The sequence below is a fragment of the Nicotiana tabacum genome, chromosome 15 (assembly GCF_000715075.1).
Source record: "Nicotiana tabacum cultivar K326 chromosome 15, ASM71507v2, whole genome shotgun sequence".
In the NCBI taxonomy this organism is placed as follows: domain Eukaryota; kingdom Viridiplantae; phylum Streptophyta; class Magnoliopsida; order Solanales; family Solanaceae; genus Nicotiana; species Nicotiana tabacum.
In genome coordinates, this window is record NC_134094.1 from 89,630,811 (window position 1) to 89,646,771 (window position 15,961).

Below are 15,961 nucleotides of genomic sequence, written 5' to 3' on the forward strand. Positions count from 1 at the left end.
TATGTCTTTTGGATAGGTTTTCCTCACATATGTTATTCATATTTATATCTTAAACGCATGATTAAGGAGGTTCGACATTTAGGATTCGGGCACCCATTGCGGCCCATCGGTTTGGGTCGTGAGACAAATGGTCTTAAGTGGAAAGGGAATAAATTTGTGAAAGGGAATCAGCTTCAAAAGCAAAGGGATGCTGCAGTTTCCAACAAAAAGATGAAAGCTGGAACCTCTACTTCATCTACACCAGTTGACTTTTGTGAAAATCAAATTTAGGAAGAAGTTTCTTGTATTTTGTTGGTCATGTATATGAACCATATTTTGTGAACTATTTTGAACCTATTTATGTTGGTCATTTGGTCATATGTATGAACCTTACTTTCGTGTGTGATGTATTATGAACCTGCTTTTGTTAGTCTAGTTTTTCGGATTAGTCCACCTTTGCTATTATGATATTGACAGTATAATTTTTTGCAATGGGGATGAGATCAGATTAGTCCACCTTTGCTTCAGCAGTCTAATTTTTTGCAGAAACTGAAACACAATTGATCATTGAAAATTTCATCATATACGTTATAAATTTCAACTACATTGAATAGGAAACATTAGCCATAAATCAAAAATAACATCACAGTAAAATAAATGGGGTTACATGCCCATATATATATACCATACACCTAAATAATAGAAGATTCCCTCAAAAACCAAGTCATAGCTACAATTACAAGCAGCCACACTAATATCCTCTGTTTCTTCATCATCTTCGACTTTTCTTCTTCATGATTTTTTAACCCTCTCTAATAATCCATACATAACTTTGGTATAGTGTTCGGACAATTCAACATCATACCAACGAAAAAAATCGCATCCACCATCGACAGCTTTCCCAAATTTACAGCCATAGAATCTTCTACCCGGATTAAATGGTGACCATGAAAGTTTTAAAGGATCAATTTGACCACATTTACAATTAATAATGGGCCCCATTGAAATATAAGAAGTAGAGAGGGAGAAGAAAAGAAATTTTCTTCAAAGGGAGGAAGAAGATATAAGCGGCCGGAGAGGTGAGAGAAGTGAAAATGAATTTTTAGGGTTGAGTTTGAGAATTTAAATTAGGGAGTTCATTAAGGTTTTTTTTTGAAATTTCACAAAAAAATACGTTACATTACTGTTGGGATGACTTACACGCGCGAATCCGGAGGTGTAACACACGTGACGGGGGCTGACGAGGTCGGGCGTTTATTAAATTTACTTTTTAGTCACGTGAAACGTTTAAATGTAAAAGGCCTCAGTTGAGGTGTTCAAATGACCGTTGGGGATAACTTAAAGGGGAGGGGCTCTTTATGTATTTCGCCTATTAAAATTAATAAAATCTTTTATGAGATCATCAATGTTTTAAGAGATATTAATTAATTAATTATATTATCAATCCAAACAAACTTAAAAGAAATCAATCATAAAAGTATTATTAATAAGTTTACATCTCAAAATTCTAAAAAAATATGTTTCAAATAAAAATATATACTTTAAAGTTTTTTGAAGCCAAAGCAACAAGTTTTTCTTGAAGCCTAAGACTAACAATGTCAAAGCTAAGGAAGAAGAAAAGCTAAGCAAAATCTTCATTCATAACCCAAAAATGGCAGGAAATTAAGACCTGGGGTCAAAGTAAAATAAAAGAAACTTAAGGAATAATAATATAGCTAACTTATTAGACTCAAATGTAAAAACTAAAACTTAACAATTAATTCCTCTTTAACACTTCAGTACTACTCTCCCAGCCTCATGTATTATTACTATGCAAAATGCAGCTCAAATTAAGATCATATCAGCGTTTTCCTCCGTTTTCGACATTTGTTCTTCATAATCTGAACCGAATCTGAACCGAGCAAAATCTGAAGAGAAATCCCAAAATTCTGACCAAAAATCTTTGAATTGGATAAAGTGAAGTTTTGCCATCACCAACGTTCGGAAGTAAACGGCTCTATTTTGAATTTCTTGAGTTCGAATCCCGCCTAAACCCTAACCCTAGTTTGCATTTACAAATAGTAAGGCATTGCAGCCATTTCACAGATGGTTCAGCCGCCCCTTTTTAGCCCTCAATCTCACGGTTCAGCCGAAATTCCCCTCACTTTGTTCACTCCTCAAAAAGCTCTTTCAAAAACTAGTTGTTTTTCTTTTAATCTCTCGGCTTTTGTTGGTTTATGACCAAAACAGAGTGCTTTTCGTAGTTCGAGGTCGGAGTTCGATAGTGGATCTAAGACCCCCAGTTCGCTGCCCTAAAAAGGTCAGTGATTTCTCTTTTATATTTCAATTCTGGAGTTTAAACGTCTTCAAGTTTTGGTATATATTGTGAATGTTTCATTGTTTGTCTTGCTGATTCTGTTTAGATATTTAAACGTGCTTGCTAATTATTCCGAATGTTTGAATGAATCACGTACAAGTTTCCTGTGTGTTTAGATTCCATGTCTATAGGAAGTATTTTCTGTGGCATGCCATGTATGTTTTGAGTCAAAGTATTTGTTTGTTCTAGATATAAGACACCATAGTAACCAATTGAATGCTAAAATAGATGTGTTGTGTGAAGAACTTTTCATTTTATAATCTATCACCCATGCTTGCAAATGAAATGGATAACTTTTAATTTATGTGACTCAAAGAGTACAATTTCTATCTATTATCAAAGAATACGATTTCTATCTACTATCTCCTCACTAGATGTTGAAGAAGAAATATGTTCTGTTAAGGCATTAATATGTGCTAGTTTCCTGTGTTCGGATGATAGAAAACATGCCTAAAGGGTCTAAATGGTTTGCTCTTAAAAACTGGTTGAGGAGGAGAAGGGAAAGACCATTAGATTCTACATGAAGAAAACATAGTGAAAGAGCATTAGATTATAAGGTAGATAACATCCATACATTTACTATTTCACATTTCATCTTTGCTTTAGAATATTAGCTTTTCTGTTGGCCTTTTAGAAGGTACCCCCCCCCCCCCCAAAACCCCCCATTTCACTAATTGTAAAATTGTTTGGTAAGATGTATACAAATTGTTAGAAAAAGGTATGCTAACACTTGGTGATAGCTGTGGAACCCTCTGGTACCTGTTACCGAAAGCATTAATGTTCACAAACAACAGTTTTTATTTTATTTCTTATAAGGACAACAACAAACATGACATTTCATACTAATATTTTACACCAAATCATCAGCCAGTTTACCAAGGTTGACCTTGTGTAAAATCATGCATGTTATGCAAACTATCCAACTTTTAAAGGGAAAGATGCTTAGTAATTTTGCGTGGCTCTCTGAGAACACCTACTGAAGTTTCACATATGCTTGAGGCTACAGAAAGTTGCTCTTGGTTGGTCACTTTGTACTGTCATGTTTCATAACTCAAATATAGATGACTCCTATAACAAAAAACTCGATACAGAAAGGAACTTGAGGCGTCATGACATCAAAGGTTTAATCCACTGAAGAACAAGTTGCTTAATTTCACAAAGCTATTAAAAGTGAAGTTACTCATAAAGTTGAAGAGATGTTGGACATTCTCAATTTGAAGATCAAGGTTTAGGAGAGTCAAACCAAGAGATGTTGGTATTTGCTAGTTTGTCAAATTCATGTGTAAGTAAGTTTTGCAGCTTAATCCGTATGGAAAAAGGTTTTCTAATTTCTAGCCAAAGTGAATTTCCTGGAGTACTATAATTGAGTGTTCGATACTAAATACTAGATACTATATTAGCATTAGGTTTTAAATATTTCTCTCTCTGTTTCCCAGCGAGGATTTACAACAGAATAGGGCTACAAACACCGCGAGGCTCCAACACCAACAACCACATTCAAAGCAACAAATTTTCTGTCAAGCGGAAACTAACAAGGTCATTGTTGATGATGGTAAGGGTTTTGAGTCCGGTCAGGGAACTGCCGGAGCGATAAGGAAACTGAACAAGGACATTCTCGAACATGATCGAAGCTCAAGCTTCTCGCACGAGAGGAAAAACTCGCTGATCGAGGTTACACTGTACAAGAAGCTTCTGGAAGCGCAGCAAAGCAAGAATGGAGGATTTGAACATTACAGGCAGATCTAGTATTTGAACAAGCCAAAACACACAATCAAAAGATTGTGGATCAGCCATTGCAGCTTTAATTTGATATTGGGAACGTCTCCAACAAAATGTCATTTTAATTTACTATCTGCTCCAAGTTAATAGTTGAAAAACATTTCCTTTTAGCACCATTGGCAATTCTAGAACTACACTTTGTAGCTCTCTTGGTAATTGTAGAACAACTTTTTTTTAGCTTTCTTGCCAATTTTAAGACGCTTCATTGTAGCTCTTTTTGCACCTCTTCTTTTGTACCTCCCTTTTGCTCTGGAAGTCACAAATTATCAATTCAAATAACTCTTTTTAGCTCTCTTGGCAATTTGTGACTTTTAGCACAAATGGGATCTACAAAAGAAGATGTGCAAAAAGAGCTACAAAGAAGCGTCTTAAAATTGGCAAGAGAACTAAAAAGAGTTGTTTTACAATTGCCAAGACTACAAGAAGAATCTAGAACTGCCGATGATGCTAAAAATATATGTTTTTCAACTAACTTGGAGCAGACAGTTAAATTAACACCACATTTTGTTGGAGAGGTTCTACCTACCCAATTTCAAATTATAGCTTCAATGGCTGATCAAGAATCTTTTTCTTTCTGTTCTAGTTCAGGTTTTTAATACAGTGCATTTGATTTACTTGGTTCGAAGTAGATAATTTCTACTTATTTGATGAATTTTCTAATACATTATAAAGTTCGAGCCGAACCTATATCGAATGAACCCATAAAACCTATGCTATATGACTATATCTGCCCCTGATTATACTTTTCTTTTTATGATGGTTCTGTCTAGCTGCTCCAAATTCTTTTCTTCCTAGAAATAAAGGCAAAAAGATTTGATGGAAAATTCTTTTTTATATTTGATTGTTAAATTTGATGAACTAAATTAGATAGTTATATGTAGCAATCACACTTCACGTTGCTTGAAGCACAATTTTCCAAGTAATTTTAGTTGCCTGAAGCATGATTGGATTCAAACTGCGGAAAAATGTAATGTCGAAGTAAATTACAAAAAAGTTGTCTGGTATAAAGCAATTTCAAGAATAATGTGGTATAATTATCTCGGTGAATATTTAGTGAAAGAAGGTTATATGATGAATGAGGTATTATAATCGTTTATATGTCGATGACACAAATCTCAATAGCGCTCTGGAAGACCGTCAAAGCAGTTATTATCTAAATAAAGAAATTGGAATAAAAGATCTCAAAAGACGAGACTTTTTCTTATTTTGCAAATTAAATATTTAGTAGATGAGATTAACCAATCTTCATGTACATTTCTACAAAGCTATATAGATTAAATACATCCATTAACCGGAAAAAAGAAAGATAAAGCACAACCATTAAGTGGGCGTTTGGACATAAGAATTGTAAAGTTCCGGAAAAAAGTGAATTTTTTTTAAGTAAAAATGGTATTTGAAAACTAGAGTTGTGTTTGATCATGAATATAATTTTGGGTTGTTTTTGAAGTTTTGTGAATGATCTGAGTGAAAATTTTGAAAAACAGCTTTTTGGTGTTTTTCAAATTTTCGAAAAATTTTAAAATTCATCTTCAAGTTAAAATTTGAAAATTTATGGCCTGACACTGATTTTGGAAAAAAATAAAAACTTTTCGGAAAAAAGTGAAATTTTTCTTATGTCCAAACGGGCTCTAAATATTCGATCATTTGATGTCAATAAGGGTTATTCATTTCGGCCTCGAGAAGATAATAAAAAATGTCAGGGTTTTAAGGTACCATTGATAAGTGTATTTTATCACATGTTAACCACATAATTTCTCTCATAAAAACATATAAATTATCATGTTTCATCCATTTTTTTAACTTTATTTTGCAGGAATAATTATAAAAGAATTGTTGTGCACAACATGAAAAAAGAAAAATAAATATTCAAGAAAAATATAACAAAGAAGTGTAAGATCGAGCTATGATTTATTACTGTCGTGACAATGCACCAAGTCTCGATTTGCCATGATGAAATCGATGAAATCTAAACTTAGAATAACAGAATTCCCATCTATACAAATTCAAAATCTAGATTTGCAATGGAAATCTAGCACCAAATCGAGAATTTGAATTCTCATATCTGCAAATGCAAAATCTAGATTTGCCATGGAAATCTACCACCAAATCGAGAAGTCATCATGAAATTTTCTTATGGTGCCCGATCAGAGGAGAGGAGGGCAGTAGAGAGAAAGCTTAGAGCTAGAAGTCTGAATCCAAATTCTTAATAAGCTTCTCTATTTTATTTCTTTCACTAGTATCGAGTTATCTTTTCTTTTAAATCACAATAGTGGTTTAGTTGTTGTTTTTAAATAAATTTCAGTGTAGGAAATTACTCTAGTTCCTTTTTAGGGGGGAATTATTCTTCTTGAATATTTCTTTCTATTTTCTTATTTAATGGACAAGAATATTTTCATTGTTAGTACTAATTCTAGTATGGAGCAATTTTTCTTGTGTTGGGAGAAAGACGGATCTTAATATTTCTATATAATAGTAGATATTATTCTTCAAATTCACATACTTGAGCTAAAATTTATTTAACTTTTATCTGCTTTTACAGTTAGACATTATTTAATTTAATAACATCTATCTATCTTGTACTACATATTAACTGTTTATTAATTCTGTAATTGAGAGAGGCGAAAGAAATAATATAGTTAAGTGTAGTATTGATAAATGTTAATATTTATTCAGTAACATCTATCTCTATTATGTTATAATTAATTTTACACTTATTTATAATCGAGAGAGGCGAATAGTGTAATAATCAGTTATAACAAGTAGGGTAACCGAAAGGGACTTACTAACAAGAGCGTGTTTTAGTTCAATCATATATTTCTGGTTCTTCAATATTACTAGTTTGAAGATTAATTTGTATAACCGAGAGGAGTGCAATTAATTATTCAACTTAAGTAATAATATATATTTGTAATCGTGAGAGGCATTTATACATTTTTGAGAAATAGAAATTGAAGAATAATAATTCTATTATATAATAGAAATATTAAGTGAAGTCAAGATCCCAACACCTTTTTATTATATTTGTGAAAAAAATATATTTTCTATTGCTCTATTCATGCATTTTTAGTTAGTTAATTTACAACTCAACTCTTTCTAATTTTCTCAAATATAAATTAAAATAAGAAACGTCTGTAGAATAGATAAACCAATCTTTGTGGGTTCGACATCTTTCTATACTATTATTTGACAGAGTACGAGTTAGAATTTTATATACGCTAGACACTCGTCAAATTTTTGGCGCCGTTAATTGTACTACAGATTAATTGTTTTACTACTAATTTGAGATTATCTTTTTTTTGTCTAATTGTTTTAACTTTTCTGCAGAAATTCAGAAAGTGTATGACCCGTTCCTCTTCTAGAGAATTAGTCGAATACGATCCTGAAATTGAAAAATTCTTACGGTTGTTGCGAAAAGAACAAACCTTATGATCTCAAATTTTCACATTAGAGGAAATGGAGAGCGAAGAACTCAATAACCAACTTCCACCACATCAAGTAGAAGAGCAGTTTGATGAGGTGGCACCACGATGTGATAGAATACTCCGTGATTATGCAAGGCCAGATCATTTTGAAGGAGAATCAAGTGTGAGAAGACCACCAATTACAGCAAACAACTTTGAAATTCGCACAGGCTTGATTCAAACCATTCAATAGTCATGTCAGTTTGTTGGTGATGCAAGTTAAGATCCTCACACCCATCTAATTGATTTTCTTGAATTAGTCAAAACTTGCAGGTACAATGAAGTTACAACAGATGCTATCAGGTTGTGGTTTTTTCCTTTTTTATTAAAAGGTGAAGCCAAAACATGGTTGCAAAGCCTGCCTAGAGGTTCCATTACAACAAGGGACCAAATGACCCAAAAATTTCTTAATAAATATTTTTCACATGCAAAAACAATTAAAATGAAGCAAAAAATCAATAATTTTATGCAGATAGGTACTGAATCTGTATACCAGGCATGGGAAAGATTAGCAGTAATGTTAAGAAGATGCCCACATCATGGTATCCAAGACCCTGATATTTTATATATTTTCTATCACGATCTTAAATCCTCTATTAGAAATGTAATTGATGCAGCATCAAGAGGATCAATAATGGGAAAAACTACTGCAGAAGCAATGCAATTGCTTAATGAGATTTCAAAAAATGCTGTTCAATGCTCAGACAGAATGATTATCAAGAAAATAGCATGAGTAAATCAAGTTGAAGCTTTGAATTCATTGACACAACAAATTGCGAACTTAACACAAAAAGTTGAGGCCTTTCATGTAGGTTCTCACTCATCATCCCAACTTGAGAATTGTGATATTTGTCAAGGTAATCAGCCTAATCATAAATGTCAAGCTTCAACACAAAATGAGGAACATGTAAATGTGATTGGTTATAGAAATAATTACTCATTCGGTAGTTCCATGGCATAAAAACATCCAGGATTTCAATGGAGTAATCCTAATGGTGTTGAAAATCCTCAAAGATTTTTTAATCAAAATCAGCAGGTACAGGGACCACCTGGTTTTCAAAATCAAAATAGAGGGCAACAAAATTTTCAACAATATCAGCAGCAGCCTCAAAAAGCTCATCAACAAAGCCTTGAAGACTTGATGTACAAATTCATTAAGGCTACTGATGAGAAGGTTGAAAGTCAACATTCAGCTATCAAGAATTTTGAAATTCAGGTAAGCCAATTAGCAACCCTCATGTCTGGACAAATTCAAGGTGCTCTACCAAGCAACACAGAAAAAACCCCAAAAGAACACCTCAAAGCCATCTCTCTACGATCAGGTAAATTTCTTGATGATCCATATGGAGATAGAGAAGAAAAGCCACAAGAAGTAGAAAAGGTAAATGAAGGTGAGAATAAAATGAAATCTAAGTTTCCAAAAGAAAAATAGAATAAAGGGAAAAATGTACAAGAAAATGAATTGATAACAAATCCTTACTCTATATCTCTCCCTTTTTCCCAAAAGATGAACAGAGAAAAGCTTGACAAACAGTTTTCAAAATTTCTAGATATTTTGAAGCAACTTTACATTAACATCCCTTTCACAGATGCTTTGACACAAATGCCTTCATATGCTAAATTTCTCAAAGAGATTTTGTCAAGTAAAAGAAAATTAGAAGAAGTTTCAGTGGTTAAGCTTACAGAAAAATGTAGTGTTATACTTTAAAATAAGCTCCCACAGAAACTTGGTGATCCGGAAAGTTTTATAATTTCTTGTACCGTGGGAGGTGCTCATTTTGAAAAGGCGTTATGTGATTCAGGTGCTTCAATAAATCTAATGCCTTTTTCAATTTTCACGAAATTAGAACTTGGTGAAATGAAAGATACTGGTGTGTCTCTTCAATTAGCTGATCAAAGTACTAAGAGACCAAACGAAATTATTGAAAATATCCTTGTTAGAGTTGACAAATTTGTATTCCCGATAGATTTTAAAGTGCTTGAAATGAAAGAAAATACTGAGGTACCATTAATTTTAGGTAGACCATTCTCGCAACAAGGAGAGCAATTATTGATATTCATCAAGGACAATAAATATTGCGTTGATGAGGAAAGAGTGATTTTTGACATGCAGAAAATGATGAAATTTCCTAGGGATGAGTCATCATCATCTTGTTTTCAAATTGACTTACTAGATGATCTTGTAGATGATTACAAAGATAATCAGTTAATTAGTGATTCATTGGAGAGATGTTTGGCTAGGTCAGGTACCATAAGTGATGATAACCCCATAATTAGAGAAGTAGCTGAAATACTGGAAAAAGAGTCAGAACATGAGAAAGTCTCATAAGAAGGAGTTCAATTAAAAATTAAACTCAAAGATCTTCCTTCTCATTTAAAATATGTGTTTCTTGAACCTGAATTATTTTCAATAATTATTTCATCTTCTTTGACTATAGAACATGAAAGCAAACTGATTGAAGTCCTGAGAAAACACGAAAGAGCATTAGGGTGGACTATAGCCGATATCAAAGGAATCAGTCCAGCTATTTGTATGCACAGGATTCTTATGGAGAATGAGTATAAGCCTATAGTCCAACCCCAAAGGAGACTGAACCCAGCAATGCATGAAGTCGTCAAGAAAGAAGTGGTGAAACTTCTGGCAGCAGGTATCATTTATCCAATATCTGACAGTCCTTGGGTAAGTCCTGTACATGTAGTACCAAAGAAAAGAGGTATGACAGTAATAAAAAATAAAAATAATGAACTCATACCTACTAGAACAGTCACAGGATGAAGAGTTTGTATTGATTACAGACGACTTAATGAAGCCACAAGAAAAGACCATTTTTCTTTGCCTTTTATTGACCAAATGCTTAAAAGAGTTGCAGGTCATGGTTTCTACTGTTTTCTTGACGGATATTCTGGGTATAATCAGATACTAATTGCTCCGGAAGATCAGGAGAAAATCACATTCACATGCCCCCAAGGTACAAATGCTTATCGAAGAATGCCATTTGGACTAAGCAACACTCCTGCTACATTTTAGCGTTGCATGTCGGCAATTTTCCCAGACATGACTGAAAAGTTTCTTGAAATCTTTATGGATGATTTCACACTTTTTGGTAAGGCATTTGAAGATTGTCTCTATCATTTGACTTTGTTGCTTAAAAGATGTGAAGAGACAAATTTGGTTCTTAATTGGGAAAAATGTCACTTCATGGTAACAGAGGAAATTTTTTTAGGACATAAAAGTTTTGCTAAAGGGATAGAAGTTCGATAAGGCTAAAATTAATCTTATAGCAGGATTACCCCCTCCTACCACTGTTAAAGGCATTAGAAGTTTCTTAGGACATGCAAGTTTTTATAGAAGGTATATAAAAATATTTTCAAAAATTTCAAAACCTCTGACTTACCTACTGATGAAAATGTAAAGTTTGAAATTTCAGATAATTGCAGGAAAGTATTTGAGATTCTCAAGAAATAATTGACTAATATTTCAATTGTTGTTTTTCCTGATTGGAGCGAACCATTTGAAATAATGTGTGATGCAAGTGATATAGCAGTTGGAGCGATACTGGGACAAAAGAGAGACAAGATTTTCAGGCCTATTTACTACGCAGTAGAACATTTAATGAAGCTCAAAAGAATTATACTACAACTGAGAAGGAACTACTAGCAGTAGTATTTGCGTTTGACAAATTTCATTCCTATTTGATAGGAACAAAGGTTACAATTTTTACTGATCATACAACTTTAAAGTACCTCTAAGCAAAGAAAGATGTTAGACCCATATTACTAAGATGGATACTCCTTCTGCAAGAATTCGATCTTAAAATAAAAGATCGAAAAGGTTCTGAGAATCAGGTAGCTGATCATTTGTCTTGTTTGGAAAATCCACTTGTTGAGATAAAAGATGTCAAAGAGGAATTTTCTGATGAACATATATTTTCAGTCACAACCGTTATAAATAGACCACCTTGGTTTGCTGATATTGCCAACTACTTGGCTGGAGGATGGATTCCAAAAGATTTTTCTTATGAACAAAAGAAAAAACTTAAAAAAGAAGCAAGACATTATTACTGGGAAGATCCTTACTTGTTTAAATTTTTTGCAGATGACATAATCAAGAGATGTGTACCGGAGAGAAAAATGAGCAACATTAAATCACTACCATGATGGGGTTGTAAAAGGACACTATGGAGGAAGAAAGACAACAGCTAAAGTACTTGAAGTTGGATTTTTCTGGCTTACTCTATTCAAAGATGCAAGGAATTATGTCGCCACTTGTGATAAATGCCAGAGAATCGGTAATATTTCAAAAAGGGACGAAATGCCGCTTAACTCTATTTTTGTGTGTGAAATCTTTGATGTATGGGGCATTGATTTTATGGGTCCTTTTTCTCCTTCAAACGGCTATGAATATATTTTGGTAGCTGTTGACTATGTTTCAAAATGGGTAGAAGCAATTGCTACTAGAAAAAATGATGCTCATATTGTTTGTGCTTTTCTCAAGAAAAATATTTTTTCTAGATTTAAAACTTCACGAGTTATAATAAGTGATCAAGGAACTCATTTTATAAATAGACAATTTGCTAGTTTGTTGTTAAAATATGGAGTAACTCATAAAACAGGAACTCTATATCATGCTCAAATAAGCAGGCAAGTAGAAGTTTCCAACAAAGAATTAAAAAGAATTTTAGAAAAAACTGTTGGTTCTTCTCGAAAAAATTGGTCTTTAAAATTGGATGATGCTTTATGGACATACAGAACTGCTTATAAAAAATTCCCATAGGCACATCTCCTTATAGACTAGTTTTTGGGAAAGCTTGTCATTTACCTGTGGAATTAGAACATGAAGCATATTGGGCTATAAAATTGTTGAATCTAAACTTGCCAGATGCAGGTAAAAATCGTCTATTGCAGCTTGATGAGTTGGAAGAGTTCAGACTTATAGCATACGAAAATGCTAAATTGTACAAGGAAAAGACAAAAAAAGGGCATGACAAGCTCATCCGCCATAAAGATTTTAAAGTTGGAGATCAAGTTCTGTTGTATAATAGCCGATTGAGATTATTCCCAGGAAAGTTTAAGTCACGCTGGACATGACCATATACAGTAACAGGAGTGACCCCCTATGGTGCCATTGAAGTACAACATGCAGATGGGGGAGACAAATTCAAAGTAAACGGTCATCGTTTGAAGCCTTATATCATCAGATTCTTCGACAAACAGGCTTCGAGAATCCTTTTTGCCTAATTTTTAAAATAAGTGGAGCTGGCGACGTTAAACTCAGAATTATTTTCTTCCCTTTTCTTTAATCTTTTAAGTAATAATTAGCAGTAACATATAATATTTCCTTTTTAGTAAATATATATAATAAAATTAGTTTTTTTATATAAAAAAGTAAAATAATAATAATAATCATTGCATGTTTGTATTATATTATATATATATATGTGTGTATGTAATATGTATTAATATATTTTGCAATGATAAAGAAGCACTTCTATGATTTCAACAATGAAAGTTTTCTCCTATCATGGAAAAGAACATTTTCTTTGCCATAATCTTGTCTTTGTTATATGAGAGAAATCTTGAGAAGCCAAAAAAAAAGAAAATGAGGCCAGAATCGAAAAAAAATTTATCAGGGAGGCTACTTTATCTCCTTTTACTTTTAATTTATTTGTCATGAGGATATGACATTATTTAAGCTTGGGGGTAGAGGAATATGTTTGTTATATATGTGTTTCTTTTAAGTTTTTTTTTCCGGTTAAATATAAAAATAAAACGTATATTTTACAACTAAAAAATGTGTTTTTAGTAAAATTATAAAATTTTAAAAAAAAGTGAAAATAAATAAATAAAAAATAAAATTTGAGTTGCCTTATTCTAAAAGTAACTTATTTCATGTATTTTCAGGGATTTCTTGTTCAGTTCTTTGCCATGGTCGTAATATTTTGAACTGAACATTATTTTTAGGACTTTAAGTTATTTTAACTTGTTTTGGTAAATAAGTTGGCTAAACTTGATTTGACTTGAAAAGCATGACACTTAGAAAAGACGAATTCGATTAAGTACCATTCACGGGTTTTATGATCACTTTTCTAAGCTCATACTTACTTATTGGTGATTGAAATTATAGTTTTCGTTGGCCCAAGTGTATTGTGCGGTTAGTTTCTATTGTCTAGTTCTCATGCTTATCTGGAAATCTAGAACTTGTCTTGAATGTGGATTGAGGCAAAATTCTAGGTAGATCTTTGAGTTAAGAAATGAACGTAGGCCTTCTTTGTTGAGCCATAACCTAAATTGACCTACTTTAATGATTTTTATCCCTAGTTAGCCCAATTGAGCCTAAATAAATTATCTCTTATTTTGTCAGTCGCCAAGCTTTAACCCTTAGCCTGTTTGTTGTTATGACTTGTTCTTTGTTCACCCAATTCTCTTTTGGGCACTTTAAGAGTTGATCTGAATGTAAAAATCTAGGCGTGAGGTGTAAAATAATTGGTGAAAGAATAATTGTTTGAGGTTGTCGATCTTTTGAGATGTTATCATGAGAACTAAAAAAAAATAGTTGCTTCCGAATTTCAAAAAAAAAATCCAAAAAAAGAAAAAATAGCAACAAAGAAAAGTTGGCGACTAATTTGTTTTTTTTGAAAGGGATGAAACAAAACAGAGGTTTATTGTTTAAATGAGATGAAAGGCAATTGTACTTAAGAGATAAAATAAATGTGTAGTGCCCATAGGGAATTTGAGTCACTATTATCTATATGTATCCTACCCACCCCTAAGCTTACTTTACAACCTTGCAAAAGTCCTACATGATCTTAACTCAGAGACTCCTATATTAGTGAAAAACCACATGATAGTCAAGCTTATCGTTATTTCCAGTAGCTTGAGGTACTTCTTTGTTGAGAGTGAGCGTATTTTTTGATCTATGCCCTTCTTTGATCCTGTATCTATATATTATGTGATATATGGGCATCTCTCTTCAGTCGGTGAGATACACTTGGGATTAGAAAATATTATGATTTCAATTCTCAATAGGTGAACATGAGTACAACTGAAAGTTGTTTGAACTCGTAGACTGGTCTTGGTCAATTCTTCTCTGTCAAAACCTCTCATGATTTCACTTAAACTGTTTAGTTACTATGTTCATTTGTTTTCTTTGCTCGAGAACGAATAAAAGTTTAAGTATGGGAGAATTTGATAAGTGCATTTTACCAGATGTTAACCACATAATTTCTCTCATAAAAACATATAAATTATCATGTTTCCTCCATATTTTTAACTTTATTTTGCAGGAATAATTATAGAAGAATTGTTGTGCACAACATGAAAAAAAAAATATATTCAAGAAAAATACAATAAAGAAGTGTAAGATCGAACTATGAATCATTACTGCTGTGACAATGCACCAAGTCTCGATTTGCCATGATGAAATCGATGAAATCTAAACTTAGAATGACAGAATTCTCATCTCTGCAAATTCAAAATCTAGATTTGCAATGGAAATCTAGCACCAAATCGAGAATTTGAATTCTCATATCTGCAAATGCAAAATCTAGATTTGCCATGAAAATCTAGCACCAAATCGAGAAGTCATCATGAAATTTTCTTGATAAGAAGATGGTGCCCGATCATAGGAGAGGATGGCAGTAGAGAGAAAGCTTAGAGCTAGAAGTATGAATCCAAATTCTTAATAAGCTTCTCTATTTTATTTCTTTCACTAGTATCGAGTTATCTTTTCTTTTAAATCACAATAGTGGTTTAGTTGTTGTTTTTAAATAAAATCCAGTGTAGGAAATTACTTTAGTTCCTGCTTTTAATTAAATAGGGGAAATTCTTCTTCTTGAATATTTCTTTCAATTTTCTTATTTTATGGACAAGAATAGTTTCATTGTTAGCACTAATTCCAGTATAGAGTAATTTTTCTTGTGTTGGGAGAAAGACGGATCTTAATATTTCTATATAATAGTAGATATTATTCTTCAAATTCACATGCTTGAGCAAAAATTTATTTAATTTTTATCTGCTTTTACAGTTAGACATTATTTAATTTAATAACATTTATCTATCTTGTACTACATATTAACTGTTTATTAATTTTGTAATCGAGAGAGGCGAAAAAAATAATATAGTTAAGTGTAGTATTGATAAATGTTAATATTTATTCAGTAACATCTATCTCTTTTATGTTATAATTAATCTTACACTTATTTGTAATCAAGAGAGGCGAATAGTATAATAATCAGTTATAACAAGTAGGGTGTAACGACCTGGCTGGTCGTTTTGAGTATTATAATCTCGTTTTCCCATTTACTGCTCAATTTATGTTTTATATTTGTTATGTGACTTGCCGGGGGTAATTGATTCGGGTCCGGTGAGGTTTTTGAATAATTTGGAA

General features: G+C 32.6%; 1 long non-coding RNA gene across 1 annotated transcript; it reads left to right on the plus strand.

The window, feature by feature from the left end:
* Window positions 1–1,740: 1,740 nt before the first annotated feature.
* On the plus strand, window positions 1,741–4,868 carry LOC107800582 (uncharacterized). The gene is made up of 2 exons (XR_001651440.2): window positions 1,741–2,278; window positions 3,772–4,868. It is a non-coding gene; the product is annotated as an uncharacterized LOC107800582 (long non-coding RNA).
* Window positions 4,869–15,961: the final 11,093 nt, after the last annotated feature.